The following is a 20,489-nucleotide window of genomic DNA, read 5'->3' as shown; positions in this document are numbered from 1 at the left end:
GCATGGAGGGGAAGGGAAGAGCTGGAGGGCTTTGCCAAAGGTGCCAGGAAGGATGCAGAGCTCCTTGCAGATGTTCTGTGCAAAAAAAAAGAGTGAAAACATCCAAGAGGATGAGTTTCCTGCAGATTTGTGGTCCATGCCCCTGCACCCACCGCTCCACGCTCACCCCTCTCTGCTCTGTCTTCCCTCTGGCAGCCTCCAGCCGCTTCGAGACTTCTCCTCCCTGCTGGATCTGGTGGGAACCAGCCAAAAGGCTGTGTGCTAGGGAGGGAATGGGGACAGACAGACATCGTCACCAGCACACACACACCTCAGTTCCTTGGAATCCTGGCTAAAAACACCCCGGCTCTGAAGCAGAAATGCTCATGAAAAGGTTTCATAACACCTTACCAAGGAGCGGTATCAGTATCACTATCTCTGCTTTATGGCTGAAGCACTGACTGGTCATGACATGCCTCAAGTCACCCATCAGATAGCTTTTACTCCTGGCTCTGCCAGCTGTTTCCCTGTTCCAAGCTGGTGCCCTACAGTGGAGCCATCCCAAACCACAGGCTGCAAGAGAAGAGAGCTGCAGGAGTCAGTATGTGAGCATCGAAATGCTCTTTGCAGACAGGAAGGGAAGGAAATCATGTTAAAGGTATGATAGAAACCGAGAAACCAAGAAACGTTCTCAAAAAGGCAGTACCTGCCTCCAGCACGTTCAATGCACAAGGTGTTGTAGTTGCACTTCATGAAAAGGCAATATAGGACAAGACTAACTTCAATTACCACAGACCACAGAAGTGATTGCTTTAAGTAAGAAACAAGCCAGGCCAAAACAGAAACCCCACACGTCTGAGCGAGGGAGACAGTGGGATCTGAACGCCAGCTTTCTGATTTGGTGTCTACCATGCCTCTGTCATGACCCGAGCTGAATGCTTTGATCCAAACACTGTCAGACCTTATCCTGGATTAAATTTTAGCTTTGCATGCTCTTCTCAAAAACCTGGAGAACCCACTTGAAGAGACCCATCATGTTTCTATTGCGCTTCAAATCTACCCATGCATGACCAAAGATCTGACCAAATCTTACCAAGGCAAATTTTGTACTCTCTTTATTCCATTTGGGTGTGAAAAGGATAAAGTATTCAGCCAGGAATCATTTAAATGATCCCTTCCCTAAGAAAACAACGATCCTGGCAAGCAATTTCCCTTGCCTTATCCCTGAGGTTTCAAATTTTTCATATCAGAATAGTTCCTTACCAGGGGAAGAATGTGTCTATCTTTATTAAGTTGAACCTAAAGAAAAATAGAAAGAAGACAGGAATTATTGAATTTACTTTTTAATACCATAAAGTCTATGAAAAAGCAGCACGAATTGCCCTTGTATTTCCCTGTAATCAAGAATCGCATACTCCTTCCTCGTATCTCTTCCTTTCTGTTTCCAGGTGAAGATCAAGGATGTAATTTCACCTGTGCTGCACCATAAAAGAGGAGGCAGGCAACGAGGCCTTCGTCTAACGCCGCGAGGCTTGACCACTGCCATCAGCTTGAACGACTAGAAAATAAATCAAGCGAAAGCATGTTAGCAGAGAGGAAGGCCTTTCAGGAGCATGGTGGTTTGATATGTGAGGATGCTCCCTGAAGTGAGTGCTCCTCTCCCTCTGTTGCGAGCATGATCACACAGTGGGCTCGGGAACGCTGGATGAAAGCCACCTGCAGCATCTTCAAGGGTCAAACAGTGTTCAGATAAGGCACGAGTCTGATTAAGATCCACGAGAAAGCCTCCTACAGTCTCCGTTCCAGTAGGACAGTTTACAGACAAACAATCAGCACCCACAACTCCTCGTCCCCCACACCAGATTTGCCAAAGCACATACAGAAAGACACAGAACCACAGAAGCAAGCAGAGATGCTTTAACCACGACCTATCTTTTCTCTACCCAAGCACTTGGGTTTTCCAGCAAGATACGGGCACTCTGACTGAACTCATGAGAGTGCAATTTCGGTTTCAGCTACGCTGACACCAGCTTTGCGCGGCTACCATCAGATAGCTTTGTTTGCAACATTTCGAAGTCCTGAAGGAACGTTTAGAAAGAAATACCTTCACTGAGCCTCAAATGTTCCATGCCGTAAGCCTTAAAATAGCAACCGTAATTTAATTAAGGGGCATCTACCCTGCTTACATTCGCTTTCCTGAAGGAGTAATAGCCACTGCTCCACACGTTACCTTTAGCACTGGCCTGATCAGACAGCAGGCTTTGTGTTGGCACGGTGGTTTCCCTCTCTGACCACGGACAAACACCGCTCTCCGTTGCTTCAAGGCTCCAGCCCAGACATGCCAGGCAGCTTGATGAGCACGCACAGGTCAGCAAGCAGGCCCAGGGCTCAAGTCTGTAACCAAAAAATCAGCTGTCGTATGCCCCACCGGGGCATAAAGTTAACAGAGCTCTCCCTGCTCCTTTCAGGCCATGCTTAAGCACTTAATGGGAGCATCTGGGAGCGCTGGGAGATCTGGGAGGGAACTGGAAGCTGCCGGTCCCAACCTGGCCACAGAGCAACGCCAAACCTGCAACTGTGACCCAGTGTGCCTGCTAAGGTGCTCCGTCCAGCTGGTAGTAATCAGCTCGAGTGGAACGAGTAACAGATATTCAACACCTAAAATCTGTGAAACATTTGCATTACGGTGAAAAATTACCCGCGTATTATTTTGGTGTGTGGTTTATACTAAGGAGGCTTCCTCCAGGGACTGAGCCGTAGAGCTAGGTCTGAACCCAGCCCGTGCAGAGCCAGCAGCCCTCCCCTGGAGAGAACAAAAGACGTCCTCCCAGCATTAGATGCACCGAGCCTGTGTTTACACGGGGAGCTGCTAATAACCAGAGCCGGGAATTCCAGCACAGGAGCTTTGTATTTATTCCTATTTCTCATTACTACTGGCCGTGCCAAGTTCGGGCACTTTAAGCTGTGAGGGCTGCTATCGCACGCTGCTTTATCAGCCTTTCACACAACTGCGTGACCGAAGCATCTCGATAAGAATGTCTAAAATGTCTGCTATGCTTTAAAACAGCAAACCCTTCCTTTTCTGCTCTGACCCAGCCATTTCAGTCAACAAAGCTCCTTCCACTCTTCCAAAACACTTTCTACTCACTTAATGGCTGTGACCATACTGACTGCCTTGGAAACTGCTAGCCCCCAAAAATAATGCAGCGCAGCTATTTATTCGTGCTGGTGGCTTGGCGTGGTATTTGGAGGACTACCATTTCGCAATATGGAACGAAACATGGACATCCATCTTACGACAGGGGCTCTACCACACCTCAGCCTTCACACACGGAACATTAATGCAAGAAAATCACTGTACAGAAACTGTGCAACTAAAACAAACAACTTACCAAAAATGGCATACGTTTTTGCACTTGGTTTTATATTCTTGGGCTCGCTAAGATCAATATATACACAGATACGCATGTGTGCCTGTGAGTACACATACCCATTCATGCCTGCATTTCTCGGGATGGTGCTAGTCAGAGAAAGAGCAGTCAGGACTGTAAATGCCACCTCTACTACAATGAGCAAAACTGGTTTTATTTCTTGTCATTCTGTTTTTGTTTGTTTATTTTTAATTTTTTTATTGGTATGATTTGGTTTCTTTTAAAAGAGCTCAAAAATGTTCCAGCATTAACTTCCAAAACCTGGCTTCTGTAAGGCCACTCCATGCCTTTAAAACAAAATTTGACTGCAAACCTACCTATATTGTAACAGCTACCATCGGAGTTGAACGTTAAAAAACCACATTGTGAAAGCTCCCTATCCCCGCACTCACTTCATGCTGCAGGAATTCCACTTGGGAAGGACAACGAAGGGAGAGGTGGAGTGGGGAATGCACAGCTAATTAGCGAGGTTTCACAATCTAATTTAACCTGCCAACCCATTCTTCTGCCACTCTCACACAGGTAAATAGGATGAAAAGCAGAAGGTCTGAGCTCTTTGCGCTGTTACTCCTCAATTCCACCATTTCTGATCGTCTACCTGGGCACTTCTGTCTCCTCAGCAGCCTGCCTCTCCTGCGGAGCTCGAGACCACCACTTCCAAAGCCTGGCAAGTTGTTCACTTTCAGCGAGATGAGCAGGAGCTGATGACACTTAGCAGCACGTGTGCTTTTGAGAGCACGATTCAGAATCTTCCCTAAAGCCAAGTGCATTCCCTGCAGTCCCCAGCAAGTCACCCAAGGCCGAGTGATCCTTGAGAGCATGTGTAACAACGCTCTGGGATACAGCTGCCCTGCACAAGCACACGGCACAGACTCGTGGGCTTGTGCTGAGTGGGCTCAGACGTTTTCAGGGCGACGCTGCAGGGCAGGGCTGCACAGACACACTCCTCTGACTCTCACCAGCAGAAAACCAGTGTCAGGCAGCACCCTGCTCCGCCTAATTAGCATAATCAGGGAAGATGTAAGGGGAGAAGCAGCACTAATTAGCCTGAGCAGAGCACCTTGTCAGCCTGGGAATCTCTGCACAGGGCTCTGATGCATAACTAGATGTACCCGGTGCGACCGGGCCTTTCGTGCTCCCTGCAGGCAGCAGCTATTTCACTGTGGCCAAGAACTAGGTGCTGAGAGCAGTGTGGGGCAACTCCTCAGTTCTTCATGCCTTTTCTTTTTTTTTTTTTTGAAGCAAAGATCCGCAGAAGCCTTGCAGCTCGATGTACCATGCTCCTGCATTGCACGTGCTTACGTGGGTAACTCAACAATCTTCCTTGGCATAGTCTTTTTTGAGAGAGGGGGATCCTATTCTGTGTCTCGTGTATTATTATTTTTTTTAATTTTATTCTACGGCATTATATATACTTAGAGGGTAGGAACATGCTGCTACACAATCCCTTCACTACTTCGCTGTTGCCTTCCCTGTCTCAAAATACTCTCCAGATGGAAGGAGTTTATTTGTAAGGAGGAAAGCATAAGGCTGACTGAAGAAAAGTGATAATTACATTAGAATAATAATAACAACAACAAAACCTGGAGCTAATGAAGACTGCCTGCTTCATTTAATTTAGGAAGAGGCTTCACCCTGTAATGAAGACACATGGAGCTCTGCAGCTCGTTCACCCCTTCTCCAAATGTCACCAGGAGCATCGCCGAGCCAAATCCCTGCAGCTGAACTGGTCTGACTGGTCAATGAGCACAAGAAGGAAAGCTTGGACGTTTATCTCCTCCATCGCCCGGCAGGCTGTCCCTCGGGTTGAATAAAGACGGTTACACTAACCTGGTAATGGATCCAGTAGAAGTAGCAAGCAGCCTGGTGATTCCCACTGGGGATCTAACAGGTGCCTGAGCTCAGCAGGACGTTTGGAGGACCCTCCTGCCTCAAACAGCAGCGGTACATGGCACAGACTGAGTGCCAAAGGGATGATAATTGTGCCAAAATAATAATTTTGCCTTTTTTTTTTTTCCTCGTAGAAAGCTGACTCTTTAACAAAGCCACTTGCAGTGCGTGCTTTCACAAGAAAACAACCAACACTCATTTTGAAAACTCCAAAATAGCCCCAAGACACGTGAGCTGCACACATGAGAAGTGTTAGCTCCTCCGGTGCTCTTCCTGTTGCTCTACCCAGTGTCAAACTGGCTCTTACTGCACCGGAGGTTCTCGTTACCTGGGGTCCCTTTTTTTTTTTTTAAACTATTAGCATCAGCAATGCTAGGTCAGGCTGCTGAGAAGAGAGGTTTTACCTGCCAGAGGGACAAGCTCCTGGCAGATGAAGGCTTAAAGCCCATTTTACCTGCTGCTTCCCTCTCTCCACTGCAAGGGATCTCGGCAGCTCTGGACAGGCGTCCACTCATCAGGGAAGCCAAACCCCATTTTGCTCGGCTTCTTTCAGCTGTCAGAGCTTTTGTAATGCTTTAGCAGGACTTACTGCACTCCCCAAGTTGGAAGTGAGACAAAGAGAATTTAGAAACCACCACCCCAAGCCTGACTGAAGGTTACCAGCCCCAGAAAGCCACAAACAACCTTCCTCTCCTCATCTAACACAACCTTCGCTCCCCAAACAGATTTCTTCTATCGCTGCTGAGTACACTAAACTCGCTTTGCCCTAGTGGGGAGGGTTTCTTTATTATTTAAAGAGCTGTCAGGGAAATCCACTAGAAATAAAAAAAAAGACTGCAGCGCCTGAGGTTTCATTAGCCTGTCCCCAGTTCTGACACCTCAACAGGGGAAGAAGCTCAGAGCAACCCTGGCAACCCGCTTCTTTATCTTCCTCTTGACCTTTGTGCCATCAGGTGCCTCTGAAACATTGATCAGTGCGGGTGGCTGGAAGCGCCAGCGCTGATTAACAACCAGAAACATGAAGCTCACTGAAAAGGAACACAGATAGCATCAGCGTTGCCAGCTTCTCTACGAGTATCTGCATCTAATATCCCTCCCCAACATAAGCATCCAGGGTCAACGTGCCTGGCAGGCTGCAAACAAACCTGGAATCAATATGAATGAGCAGGTTGTGCAGGACAGTGTTCTGCTATGGGGGGCTCCTGATCCCTTTAAATTAACCCACCGGTTTACAGTAGCCTTTCCTTTTGAACAGGCACTCCAACCAGCGCATGGAAAAAAATAAAAAAAAAACAACCTCCCTTGTAGAAGAGCTTAATTTATATTCTCTTCCTGCTGCTGCCACCAACGTTATTAGCACTGAGAGGAGCACCAGCAGGCTACTAGATACCGCCGGGGTCATTGTGGGCGCAGAAAAACAGCTCGCTGACACAGCACCACCAAAAAAATACAATAAAAAGCAGCAGTGAGGCAGAAGAGCAGTAAAAGAAGAATTCTGGCAGCCACGGGACACCTGTGTTTTGGTCAGCTGCACCCCAGCCACCACCTGCAAGGAGCAGAGCAGCCCTCGTGCCGCGCTATCCTCCCCGTTCGCTCCCAAGACTTCTTGGTTTATGCCTCTTGGACCAAGCAGTGCTGCCAGCGAGGAGCTGAAGCCTCTCCAGCTGCTCTCACCAAATTAAAAAGAGGAACAGCCATAAGGCACGCTGTCCAGCTACAAGAGATGCCTTTTCCTCGCGGAGCAGGGCGCTGCAGTCACTGGCAGAAGCGTTCACCTGCCCGCCGTCCTCGGCTTCCTCGCTCCGACGCACCAGCACTGCCTGGACTTCCCTCACGGCAAATCGTGAAACAAAGCTGACAGCGAAAAGCTGGGGCAGCAGTTAAAGAGCCTGCCAAAGAGAAATCTGTTTGCTCAGGCAAAAGCTGTTCTCAGTCCAAACATGGGAGTCATAATCTTACAGCCATTTGCTTGGAAGACAATGAAGGGAAGGCGGAACAGGCTGGGAAACTGCAGCTTGCCACAGAGAGAGAAGAGAACAATCTTTGTGCCCAGATTTCTTTGCTCTGCAGGGTAAGTTTTACAGAGCTGACAACCGGTAGCAACATGTAGTGGCCCCAGGCATCATGCCTGCCTATCAAAGACTTGGATTTTAGCCCTGGAGAAATTACAACTTCTCCGTTCTCTGGAAGCTCTATCGGCCGAGAAGAAAGCGAGAGAGTAATGAATGACCTAACCAATAATTATTTTAATACACGGATTGCATACTGCAAGCGATAAATGCAGAGGTGCCTGGGGTGCAGGGAGAGCTGGGGGAAGAAGGGCAGGTGGGGAACACCTCGGGTTTGACAGCAACGGGATACCCGCAGGTTACAAAAGGCAACCAGCGGGGCTGCTGCAGCAGCACAGTGCTGGAGGGTAGGGGCTGGCACTCCAGATCCAAGTATGGATCCAGCAGATAAGCAAGGGAGACAAAGGAAGGGGAAGTTCAGCCATCCAGGTTGAAAAAGGCAGCTCAGGAGGGGCCAGCAGGAATGCAGAGCAAGAAAGAGGCAATCTGGGCTCACCATGCACGCTCAGAGCAGTGGCTTCAGGGCCGGCGAGCCAACCTGGCGTGCAGCAACACCTCCCCCGGCCCATTTTGCTTCTGCCCAGGCTCAGGAGCTCTGCTGCGTGTCTGCAACATCCATTTTCACCCACTGTTCATCACTTACAATACACTGCCAAACCTGAGGCCTCGAGGTATGGTCGGAGTTGGCTTATTTTTTATTTTTTCAGCACTGCAAGAGGCCCGAACTATTTCAACTTCCCCTCCCAAATGTCAGCCTTGAGCCATTCTGGTTCGTCCAAAGGAGGAGAATGAATGAGATGGGACCAGGGCAAGAAATGGAGAGAGGAGGAGGCAGAGAAGAAAGGGGCTGGGGCTAATCTCAGCCCCCGAGATGCTCGGTGGGGCTGCACCCAGCCCTTACGCAGGCTGCTTCCCACCGAAGTCACGCGCTGCAAGGCTGTCAGAGCGAGGAACAGGGATGTTTACTATCCTGCCATCTGCAGTTTGCCCAAAATAACAGCCACAGATATGAGATCAACCGAAGACGCTTCAGTTATTGACACATGCTGGAGTTAGAGATTTATTTTCCGTTTCCCACAAACTGTGCCAGAGGTTTTAGCACAAGTGCAAAAAAAAAAAAAAAAGTGAAGAAATGCCAGCGAGCGAGGCACACGAAGAGTTTATTCATTGCTCCTGTCAGAATGTGTTTGTGCTTGTGTGGCTAGCACTCCAAAAAAGCTGCGGCGTATGTTTTCAGGATGGAAAAATCCTCGGGATACCTAAGCCCCACCAGACAATTACCAAATTGCATGCTGGCATTCACAAGGTGCCCTTCTGCAGGAGCACAGCAGCCTCACCTCTCCTCGTTTTGACCCCTCACTAAGCAAAATAACAGTCCTCCTTAACAGATCCTCCTGACATCTCATTTTCTCTCTGCAAAAGCGAAATATGGACTTGATTTGTACGAGCCCTGTTATTCCAGAAATGCTCTTCATCCAAATGAGGAGAGCAGGAGAGAGGAAGCGAGAAATTGGTGCTGTTTAGTAAACAGGCAGTTTCTAGGTGGATACGAGATGCTGGTCCCAATTTACTGCCCACCCCCCATCCCCGGCTCTGAAATTTGCCTCGGTGGCAGAAGGAGGAGGAGGAAGGGACGAGCTTTCCGCCGTGCGAAAGGTCCCAGCGCCACAACACCCTGCAAACACCCAGGGAAAAGAGAACGGGATTTTTTTCCAGCAATATCATTGTGCGCTGGTATTTCCTCTCAGCAGAAAGGGCAGAAATACCACCCCTCCTCGCTTCTGCTATTCCTGTCTCCCGGAGAGGGTGAAGGAAAGAGGGGAGGGGAGAGGAGGAGCCTGGCCAGCCGCCTCCTCGCCACAGCGCTGTCCTGCACGCAGAAGCCAGCAGCTCTCAAGGAACTTCCAAAGAGCTCTCCATCGCCTGTGCATGACCCCTCCTCAAGAAACATGCCCTCCATGCCAGGGGAAGAGCACTTTTTGAGAGCACTTCCTTCCCATCTGTACCTGGTGAGAAGGGTGCTGCTCCTTCCTTGCAAGCCCAGGCCTCGGGAGTGTGACTTGGGGGTCTGTCACCTCAACCGCAGGCCGCCTGAGGTGGGCTCGTTTTAAACCATTCAGGACAGGGCAGAAGGTAATCATCACGCTGAGGGCATCTTGCACAGGTCCTCCACCCCCTGCGAAGGCTGATGATCACCTCCCTCCCTCCCTGGTGCAGTTTACCTGGCCCATCTTGAACACCGCACAGGGTACGGGACCGGGGAATGCTCTCCTCGGCATGAGGTGGTGCTGCTGTTGCAATCACCTCCGCTGATTGCAACATCTCCAGCAAACAGCTCCTGCTATCCCAACAGCTTTGCATGCTAGGACAGTTTTTTATTTATTATTATTATTATTATTTAAGGCTGCCCTCCTCTGCCCTAGGAAGTCAGCGTGCAAAGTAAGCCCTTGTGGTTTCAGAGCAGGCTTTCAAAGTGTGGGAATAAGCTGATACGGCCACGTCTGCTTGGATACACAGGCAGGGAGAAGCTCCAGCTCTCAGAGGCCCCTTATTCAGCTTAATGAGTTATTAACTTGGCAACTTAGAGCTACTAGTTACCAACGATTCCCAATGTCAGCTTTGTTAACTATTTCGTGGTAAGTACCTAACTTAATACCAATACAAACTTCATACTGCAAATACCATCTTACCTAATTTTGAATTTCTCAAGTTTTTTTTTATGACCAAAAGAAGGATTATTCTCAGACCTGGCAGGCAGGCAGAGAATTCTTGTTTTCCCCTCTTTTTAAGGATGCTTACATCTGATCTGTACATCTGCCTGTTTCAACCCAGAAACGCAGTGAGCTTCATAAGAAAAACAATGACCATAAAAATAAAACGAACTGATCAAAGGAACAGGAATTCGGAATAGCAGATGCAAATAACCACATTTGCATTCCTCTAATTTGGAAGTAGCCAAATGATTTTCATCGATGTATAAGCATGTGTACAACTCCTGAATCTGGACTGTGTATTGCTGAACTGTCATCCACAATATTTTTCATTTTTGTTAGGCTACACCATCACAGGGCCTTCGAAAGACAGACTATATATTTAGCTAAAAAACAATAGTAATACATTAAATAACTGTCATGGTCTGAGGAGAAGAAACACAGCATCTTTCCTCAGATATCACCATTCTGCCCTTGAAATCATTGAAAAAAAAAGGAGTGATAAGGAGAAAAATTAAAAGACTGGCTTTGCAGCCTAACCCAAACACACCTACCCTTGGTTCCAACACAGTAAAAAGATGCTCAGTACATCCCAGGGATTGGAGCAACCACTACAACACAGATACCCCCACAGAGAAGACACAATTGCAAATATACATTTGGCGACATAAACTCACAACATTCACTATGTTCTTCTTCAGGGAATTGTGGATTATCCTGTAGCATGAAGATTTTTCACAAGTTGCTGGACTGCTCGCAGGGCTTCACTGGCTTTCCTCTTTCAAATAAGGTGAGATAGAGCTGTAAAAGATAAGCAAAACACACTAAGAAAGGAAAAGTAAGGACTAAAAGGAGGAAAATCCATACAGCTCTTTAGCAAATGATCAACTGATTCATACATTTCCTTGAAGTGAATGCATTTTTAATGGGCTCCCAGGATGGAGATTCCAGTGTAGTGTGCACGTCAAATGCTGATCTAGAACAGGAAGAGTCATTTACTCTGTACTTCTTATTACCAACGATTAAAAGCCAGTTTGGAGTTGCTGAAACATAATTAAAGCAGTTCTTGGATAATTCTGTTGCCATAAGAAGGGGAAGAAAAAACTACTCTGGGTTGTTCTGATCAGTGTCTGCAAGCAAAGCTCAGGATGTGCAAAGAGACCCATACAGGAAGGTTGTTGTTCTCACTGAGCTCCTCTCAGGGGACAGGAACACCTCAGCATTCCTGCAGTTACCTGTAATATTGCGACAGAGGAGTACTGAAACCCAAAATATGTACATGCAGGATTGCCACTGTTCAGTATTAAGTGTATTTCACATCATGTTTCCCAAAGGACATGTCAGCCGTCATTCCAGGTGGAACCCATGTTCCCCAACTGTGAAAACCAAGGCCTACACCTGAGCCAGTCCCAGCCCTCTTCACATTTGGTGGAGAAAAGTCGGCAACCTAGAAAATAATTAAATTTGACCTATCTGAAGCATCTACTTCAGGACGGAATGAATCACTCTCCAGAAAGGCCTGCTTCTTTCCCTCCGTAAAGTGAGTCTAGACGCTTAGCTCAGACTGGATGGCCGCAGACGAATGCAGATGAATCTCGCCCGACGTGAAGCGAAGGCAGGAAACGAGTCAGACAGACGGACAGGAGCAGCTCATGGGTGAAGAGTAAGGGGAAGGCAATGCAATGGTAGCAGGCAGGGGAAACTACTGGAAGTTACAGCCCTAAGACGGTCCATTTTAGTTGAACCAACAACAGCAAGGCCCTCCTAAACCCAAACCACTGTTTCCCCAGCTGATCCAGCTGGCTTTGGTGTGAGGCTGGGGCTAGGTCCTCACAGAGCTGTGAACAATGTTTGCCATCTCCTCCGGCGGGCTGGGACTCTCCCTCGCACACTGGTAACGATGATGATGAGGACTACAATCATCAGAGAGTCTTTGCCCTCTCCCTGATGGATCATAGCAACGCAATCTGCCTGTTTCAGAAGTTAAGAGGTGAAGAAACCCTGAGCTGGAAGTACAGCTCCTCAGTGACACAGGCACTGCCGCCTTAAGACCTTTCAGATATCCAGATATTCAGATATCCAGGCTAAATTTCCAGGGCTTTGGTCAACAAACTTCTCTCCTCCGGTAAAATGGGACCCTGCTGCTATTCTGTGTGCACAGAGAAGCACGCAGTCAGACATTATCTCATAAGCTGTGTGACTTTAGAAACCCAACCAAAAGAAGTAAAATACAACCTTCAAGTCAAGCCTCAACATTTTGTTTAACCCCGAGCAATTTATATTCAAGCTATTATTTATTTTTTCCTTAAATTAGGTGAATCTCGAGATAATTTGGCATTCGAAAAATCTCCTAAAAATCCATTTTTGATCTTCATTAACACCCTCCAAAATTCACCCGACAGGTATCTCTTGTCCTTTAACATTGAGCTGAACCTGAAAACGGACTCCAAAGAACTACAAGGAAATATTTAGTATTTCTGCATAAATTAGGTGGCTTCCAATGACTTTAAATAAGGGCAGGAATTTTACTCCAGGCATACCTTGTCTCCCGTAACAAATCCTGCAGTTCCTGCTTGCATCCATTCCTCTGAGTCCCCCTGGAGAGTAAGCTACCACGGGCCTGAAAAACTCAGTGCACGTCTTTCTGCTACCTTCAGGAGGCTGGATGAGGATTTTGTTTTCAGTTTGGACAAGTCCATCACCACCTATAGCAAGACTCAGATCATACACATGCACCACGCACACAGCCAGCTCTTACGGAGCAGATGATGTATGGTAAATTCATAAGCCAGCTTAATCTGCAACAACGTGCTCACTTGACCTTACCCTCAGGCACTTGTTTCTGCAAGAGGCAAGTTGCAAGCTGCCTATAAATGTTCCCAGCCATTTTTACGCTCCAGATTTAAAGACAGCATGGCACAAACTTCAGGACATGCAAGGAGATGCTCTGCCTCTCGAAGCACAGTCCTCTCCTATGGAGCGGAGCGCTCCTTTAGGACCTGGGACAATGTTTTAGCTATGCAGCATCCGGCAGTCTGCTATGGCGTGCTCTTTGTGGAGTGTGTGAATGAGTCCTAGCTCGGAGGGCCCATCAAGAAGGCAGTGGGCACCACCAGGCATATTTCACGTCCCCTGTTTTCCAGAATAAATGGCTCCGTGCCGCTGTCTTTCACCCTGCTCTATGTCCGGAGCAACTCCTCTGGAGGTGTGGGAGGTGCGGACGCACGTATAACACGGTTCTGGTTTGCAGGACAAACTCAATCTCAACCATGCTTTTCGTTTCAAAAGGCTCAGTGAATCACTAACAAATACATCAGCCTTATACGTATGATGGTTGAAGCACATTCACACAGCTCATAACCGTGTCACGTACACGGCTACTGATCACAGCGCTGCTCAGAAGGGGAAGTGTCACACGGGGAAGCTGGATCTCGTGGACCCGCAGTACTCTGGTTATTCAGACGTAGCAGCACAGCCCTGCCTTTGGGCACTGAAAAGGACACCGAGCTGACAGATTAGAAGTGAAACTGCGAGACAAACAGACCTCAAACCCAAGAACGAGGAAATACTTTTGGGGAGTATTTAGATGCTAAAATTGGACCCCAGGGCAATCAACAAATAAGAACCACAGCACAAGCAAGCGATCGCAAATTGGCAAAACCAAAATTCAAAAAGCAGCTCTGTGCAATCCTCTGTATTTATTCCAAGGAAAGGTCATGCTCTCCATCTTGCTTTGAAGAGCAGGCAGTGAGACATCACCGTTTTTCCAGTCCTTTCCTGTAGGTTTTTAATTGTCATTCCTTGCTCTCTTGCCTGATGTAATTTGGTTTTCCTAATTCACAAATCAGCATAAGCTAATAAAACTGTTTAAGAGACGGCAGCATTGTTCCTGCCTGAGTTGTTTCGTTGTTTGCTATTATCCCACAACTAATCCTTCAACTCAAATAAAACCGTAATTCATTTCCTCCTTTATTCTCCCACTGCATGAAATGGTTTTCGACAGGTTCAATCCTGCCCCGCCGCAAATGGGAAAGGCGAGGCTGGATCTTCCTGGAGCGTATGCGGTGCCAATTACCCGGTGCGCGTATCAGCTATCACGTCAGGAAACAACTTCCAAATGATTTTCAACAGGTCGAGCTGATTTTACACACAGAGGAAAGATTGTAATGGAAAAGGGAAAAAAAAAAGAGCCCACAAATACAAGAATTAACTATCCTTCCCATTTCGGATTTCAAGTTAATAGAAGCTTCTCCGCGCAAGTCATGCCAAACTTCACCCATCTGAGAACCTGCTGACATTTTGTGTGGTGTACAAAGGCTGCTTCTGAGGGGCTGAGTCATCTGAACGTTAATTGTTCCGCTACTTTAAAAAAGACTTAAATTACAATTATACCCACTTCAAGGCTTACAGCAAAGTACTATCACCTTAGCATGAAAGAGGCTTAGTCTGCGTAAGAGTCAGGCATCGCGCTAGCTTCTGATTAATGTCTCTTCCTCATCTCGAGCCAACAGTATCTGCAGCTCGATTCTCTGCAGCTTTGTCGTGTAAGCCAGCGCTTCCCATGGCTTTCTACGTGGTCCACAGCGAAATGCCCAGCTTCACCATGCCGTATCCCCAGTCTGTGCAAGGTGATAACCCCGTCTGGGTGTCGGGGAATGGTAAATCGAGCTGTCAGCACTTTGCACATCCTGGGGCTCAGACAGCAAAGCGATCCATCCTGCCCCACAGCATGTATGGGGGCAGAATGTGTACCATGAACATGTCCTCAGGCTGTTCCAGCCCCATGCACCTCTCCTCGGTGCGTGCTGTTCCCAGTGCCAGTACTTACTGGAGAAACGAAGTGCTGCGGGATGGGAGCATCCGTCCGCAAACAGCAGGCAGAGAGGAGCAGGGTGTGGGGTATGGCTGTGTCTCACATCCTCCAGTGCAGTAGCCACCACCGAAGAAGATGATTCTGATCAAGCAGCCTAACTGTTAGTCATACGGCCAGCAGTGCCCCGAGATCTAGCCTACAGAAAGGCATTACTCGTCATGACCTCATCTGTCGTAGGAATCTTTCCCTACTGAATGCTCAGGTAAAGCACCACTGGTTTTAGCTTCACGTTATGCAAGCAGACCAGGAACAGGCTCTGTAAGACCTACAAGTGATCCGAAAACTGATGAGGGTTCATCAGCACGGGGGCAGCTTTAAACACAAAGATATTGGAGCCTGCTCCGACTTGCGCTGTCTGTTCGCGCGATGCCTAATAACACCGCAGACACAAAGCTGACGAGGACCTCTGAGACATCACCTTTGCACAAACAACAGCAAGCACAACCATGCTCATTAGCTGGATCTCAGCAATATCCAGTTGTTGCGATAAGACCTGAGGTTAAGCCGTGGTTAGCCCTGGGCCTCGCTGACTGGGCCTTGTCTCTGAGCTCTCCGAGATGCTCCCCACGAAGCGAGCGCAGCGTAAGGGAGTAAAAGCGAGCAAAGAGGTGGGCCGTGGGTGCACCACGATGCCGTCAGGTGAAAAGAAAACTCACAAGAGCATGTCCAGGCTGTTTCGTCAAAGAAAAAACAGCACAGAACTCGAAGACAAAAAATACCATACAAATACGTCCGGTCAGATGTCACTGATGGATTTGTAATAAAAAGCCATCATCCCATTAACGTCAACATCCCCTTTTTGCCACTTTCTCATGGCTAGCAAAACAGGAATAGCGGGGAAGGGGGAAGATTTCAACACTGATTTACACTTCTCTTAGACTGCCAACTTTCCTCTTTCTCACACAGAGGTTTTAAGTGAGAACAACCCTACTGCCTGCACCTTTGTAACACAGTCGCTCCTACAGGTCTTCCGAGTGCACGAAATAGGAAAAAAAATGCAAATGATCCCTAATAATTCAGGCTCAGAGCCAGTAACGTTCAACAGATAGAAGAAATAAAAGAAACCTCTCTGTGTGCCTCTGTTCCAGGACGGAGATACTTTTCTTTGGTGGAAGCTGTTATGCAAAAAATGCAGCTTAGCCACGAGGAGAGACGAGGAGCCTCCGTCATATCTGAGGAGCCAGAGCTCATTGATAACTTCTTGAGGATGAGAACAAGAAGATCAAGGGCTGTGCCCCCGTTCAACATGCAGATGTCCCCGCACAGGTGATGGCCGCAGCACTTCTGCAAACACAGAGCTGAAAAGGGTCCCCAAAGCTGCGAGTCCTGAAGCTCAGCAGTGCCAAAACCGGGTGCTGAGGTTCTGTGTATGTGCAACAAATCTAGGATAAACCACCTGAGGAGACAGCTCTGCAGGCAGCAGCTTCACCAAACGCCAGCAGAAAGGCTGGACCCTCGGCGGAGACTTTCCAGGTGGCAGCAGCAACCCCAGGGTCCCATGGCCGTCCGGCTGCCAACCTGCTCAGGGCTCTCAGGGCCAGGAGAGCAGGAGCGGTGAGCCGGGGCCACACGGACAGCCGGCCGTGCAGACGAACAATGCCATCACGTGAGCCTCGCTTCCTTAGGAAGCCAGCCCAGAACCCACCCTTAACCTTCTCCCCATTTCCAGCGCAGCCACATCTTTTGTGCTCCTGATGCAACGTGAAGCACGGCGCTATGAAACAAAGGCACTATTGACTAGGGTGGTTTTTTCTTTTTTTTTTTTTTTTTTTCAGGATTACGATGACTACATGGGCTTACAGCAGAGATTTCAGCGATTTCAACACCGAACACTCAGTAACAGGAGCACCGCTTGGCAATCCATCCAGAGATTACCTGTTGAAACATTAATGGCAAACACCTTTTGATGTGGGCTGCTTTATGTGGTGCAAAAGCCAGCACCGTAATTATGCATTTCCTTTCGGTGAACCTGGTATTTAAACCTGCACTGCTACGGTGGGGTGGGGTGTGTGTGTGTGTGTGTGTGCGTGCCCTGCAGGAAATACTCCACAGCTGAGTCTGCGATTTACCCGGGTAGCTGCACGTAGTAAATCTGCGAGAGGGGACCTGCGCCGCTTCATTCATTGTGCACCGAGCAGAGGGCTCAAACAATTGCCACGCTTGAGACAAATGCCAGCGTGAGTCACCCCAGCCGGAGTGCAAACATGTTTGCCGGCGGGTGAGTCATGATATCACATCCTGAATTCACAAACCTGCCTATAAATAATAATTTCGGCGATTGTTGTACTCCTTTAACACAATGCAACCTGAAGCGTGCCGCTGAAGCTACAAGCAACACGTTTTCCTCCTCATCCCTTCTGTTCTTGGTCACATCCATCCACCTGTAGCAGTAAGCTGTCCGTGGTGACTGCAGTGGTAATTCTGTCAGTCATACTTAGCCAAACCCAAACGTGGCACCAGATGTGTGAGAAAGCAGAGCTATCACCCCCCTCCAAAAAAAAAGGAGTAGGAGAGAAGCAAGTCCAAAGCATGGACCTACTGCTTGTTGTATTTGCCTTGCTGTGAGCGCTTCTTTGATGCCCTACTTCTGACATGCTTTGGCACGCTCAGCATTCGGGTGAGAGGAACATTGTGCTGCTGTGGGACAGAGACAGCGGAGAACAGGACGAGAAATGCCTCAGGAGAGGTGCTGGAGCATTGATGTTGCAGAGAGGCCGTGGCAGCACAGCGGGCACCGCGTCCACGGGGAGCAGAAGCGCGGCCACGCTGCCAGGAGCTCTCCGGCTGGGCGCAGCACGAGAGCACACCTGGTGACAAAATTAACACACCGCAGTAATTGGCAGCGATAACCCACGGCTGCCTTTAATTCGGGGAGGCAGCTGAATCAGAAAAGCCACGTAAGGGCCTTTTCAAACAGGGCTGAAGTTAAGTACATGACTGAATTTGCTCTGAAGTGCACTGATAAAAACGTGTGAAATCTCTGCAAGTGAGGCAAAAATTAAAAAAAGACTTTGTGTAAGGTTTTGGGGGTGGGAGGGGTTCTAACTTGGCTCTCAGTTAGGAATTGGTTCTCCTTTTACACGACAGAATTCACACACATGCAAATCTCACGTTAAATCAAGACAGTCTTGCCTTCCCCTAATTGTTTGGTGGAGTAACCGCTCCGAAGTTCATTCCCGATACCTTTCTCAGGCAAAATAAAAGGCCTTTTAGAAAAATTTTATTGCTAAAACAATGAAATTCTCCTGGGAATGACTTCGTTATGGAAATGAAGTGACAGCTCCTTTTATCTAGCCAAGCAGCAAGTCTGCATTTATAAAAGGCATTCTGTGCACAAAGTACAGTGAGTGGGAGGACACGAAAATGCTATTTTTAATCCCGATTTCAGCGTTCCTCCCATACAGATCTCCTGGAATAATAACAGCAACAACAATAACGATAATTAATAATGCCAAAAAAGGAGTATCATCTCAAAGGTGACTGTCATGTGAGAAAGGGAATTGTAGTTAACGACTTAGAGGATTTAGGGACAAATGTAAGGTTCTTTCAGATACGCTGGCACCGAGCCATGGGTTTGAGATTTGCCCCCCTAAATTTTACACTGTAACGTAAAAAAAATACGAAGCAATGAAGTTATTACTGTATGCAACATATGCTTTATCTCTACCATTTATTTTCCTGCACCAACTGAGCCTTTCAGAAATGCAGCTGTACTTGAAGTTAGCGGTGGAGCTGAGGCCGTCGCTGTTTGGATACGCGACTGTCACAGCTTTCAGATTTGGGGACGAAAGAAAAACCTCAAGGCCAAGCAAAGTTTTCAAACGCACTGAAAACAAGGGCAGAATGCAGGCTTGGGCCCAAAGCTTGACAAAGACCCCAGAAAGAGGATCCCTACCAGGAGTAGGCTGGCTTCAGCGGGCCTGGTGCGTCATTATCCAAGGGCAGAAGTTAACCCTGGTTATTTGGTTATTCAGTTGGGATATCATCTACCAGTGGCAATTAGGACAAGCCTTTGGATTTCACACCTAATAAAAATGAACAAGAGCGAGCAGGCAGTGACAAAAGGCACGAGATGCGTGAGCACACCGAGGTGCAACTCCAAACCTGCTGGTATGATCGTGTGTGGAGTAGCCCCACCACTGGAAAGCCCCCGTTTCACCCCAAATTGGAGAGATCTGGAGGGAGTTGACACATGCCATCTCTGTGGCTCACAGCTCAGGATCCAGAGCACCCAGGGCACGAGCGTGAACGCTCAGCACTGGCCTTGTCCAAGGGATTTTCCCCCAGGACTCCAGTCCCGTTTTGGCCATGCACAACCCTCACTGGCAGTAGCACGGCCCATGCACGCTCCAGTGCCCTTGGCACGCTGCCTCCCCCGTGAAACACGCACCAGGCGCCTGCTCAGGTAGGATCTGCTTCCAAAAGCTGTCGCTTTCAGACCGTGCAGGGCATGCTTGGAGGCGCTTCCGCTCCCTCGCCACCCTACAGGATAAATTTTCATGCCGTTAACCTTTATTTGCCTTTTATGCGGCAAAATGCAAGCATATTAAAATATACGGCTCCAATTAGGTGCTTTGATCACCTCCAGCTGCTGCATGGGAGAAGTGCGGTGATATCAGAGGGAAAAACCAAGAGCGTAGGGCTGGAAGAAGTTTGCCCCCTTCTCCTTTTTTGTCCATTGCTCGCTGCCAAATGTGCTCGCTGCTGGTCACTTGCCGAGCTCCCTGCCAGCGAAATGCTGGGCTGGGCACGTCACCAGCATTTAACCTTCAATAAAAGTAAATCGCAGGAATACTTAGCGCTCATTCAGGCTTCTGCATATTACAAACACCATAAAAAAAATAATAAATAAGAGCACACTCATGCCGTAACAGCCCTGCGAGGTAAGCTGAGCATTATTCATGCTTTATGCAAAGGGGAATTTCACTGGAGAAGGGATAATTGACCTGCCCAAAGCTATGCAACACAGGTGCTCCTGTTTCCTGGTCCTCCGCGTACTCCAACAGACCGGTTTCAGCCCTTCCTGAGAGCTTCAGTGAGTCAGACTCCTGCCTTCCCTTCTGCCTCTCTCTGCAGCTGAAGGAAGTGAGGAGCAGCTCCCTGCACCCGGGGGCACGGGCTGCACGTGGGGAGCGTGAGTGGTCCCGTGCTGTATGGAGCAGCAGCAGCGATAGGAGTGGCAGCCCTCCTGTTTCCACCTCCCTGTGGGCAGCAGGGAGGAGCTACAGAGAAGAATTTGGTCTGCAGGACCATTGTGAGCTCTTTCACACCACGTTTCAGTCTCTGTGGATGCCTTCTCGTCCTGGAGCAAGGGCAGAACGGGACTTTGCCATGGATGTATACTGCGTGTATTCCCTCTCCTTTCCCTTTAACTGCAAAAAAAGGCTCGGCCTGAACAACCAAAGGTTTTATCCTGGATGTCAGTGGGCAATGCGAATACTGGCAAAGCTCATCTCAGTTGGCAAACCAAGTAAGCCCTACCTTTGGTCAACGCAGTTAGACTGGAAAAGCATTTGAACGTGTGGATCAGCTACGA

The 20,489-nt window shown here is 48.3% G+C and overlaps 1 protein-coding gene and 1 long non-coding RNA gene across 17 annotated transcripts in view; one reads left to right on the top strand and one right to left on the bottom strand.

Annotated features, from left to right (window-relative positions):
• Positions 1 to 20,489, bottom strand: part of ATXN1 (ataxin 1) — a 200,016-nt gene that overhangs the window by 64,154 nt on the left and 115,373 nt on the right. For all 16 annotated transcript variants that reach the window (XM_072033323.1, XM_038174993.2, XM_027451266.3 and 13 more), the window contains one exon: positions 10,758 to 10,881. The gene's annotated coding sequence lies outside the window, so the exon portion shown is untranslated. The remainder of the gene's footprint in view (positions 1 to 10,757; positions 10,882 to 20,489) is intronic.
• LOC113842711 (uncharacterized) lies at positions 4,489 to 6,008 on the top strand. Its single transcript, XR_003495350.3, has 2 exons — positions 4,489 to 4,716; positions 5,032 to 6,008. It is a non-coding gene; the product is annotated as an uncharacterized lncRNA (long non-coding RNA).

This window comes from Anas platyrhynchos, chromosome 2 (genome assembly GCF_047663525.1).
Source record: "Anas platyrhynchos isolate ZD024472 breed Pekin duck chromosome 2, IASCAAS_PekinDuck_T2T, whole genome shotgun sequence".
Taxonomy (NCBI): Eukaryota; Metazoa; Chordata; class Aves; order Anseriformes; family Anatidae; genus Anas; species Anas platyrhynchos.
This window is presented reverse-complemented; position numbering and strand designations above follow the sequence as displayed.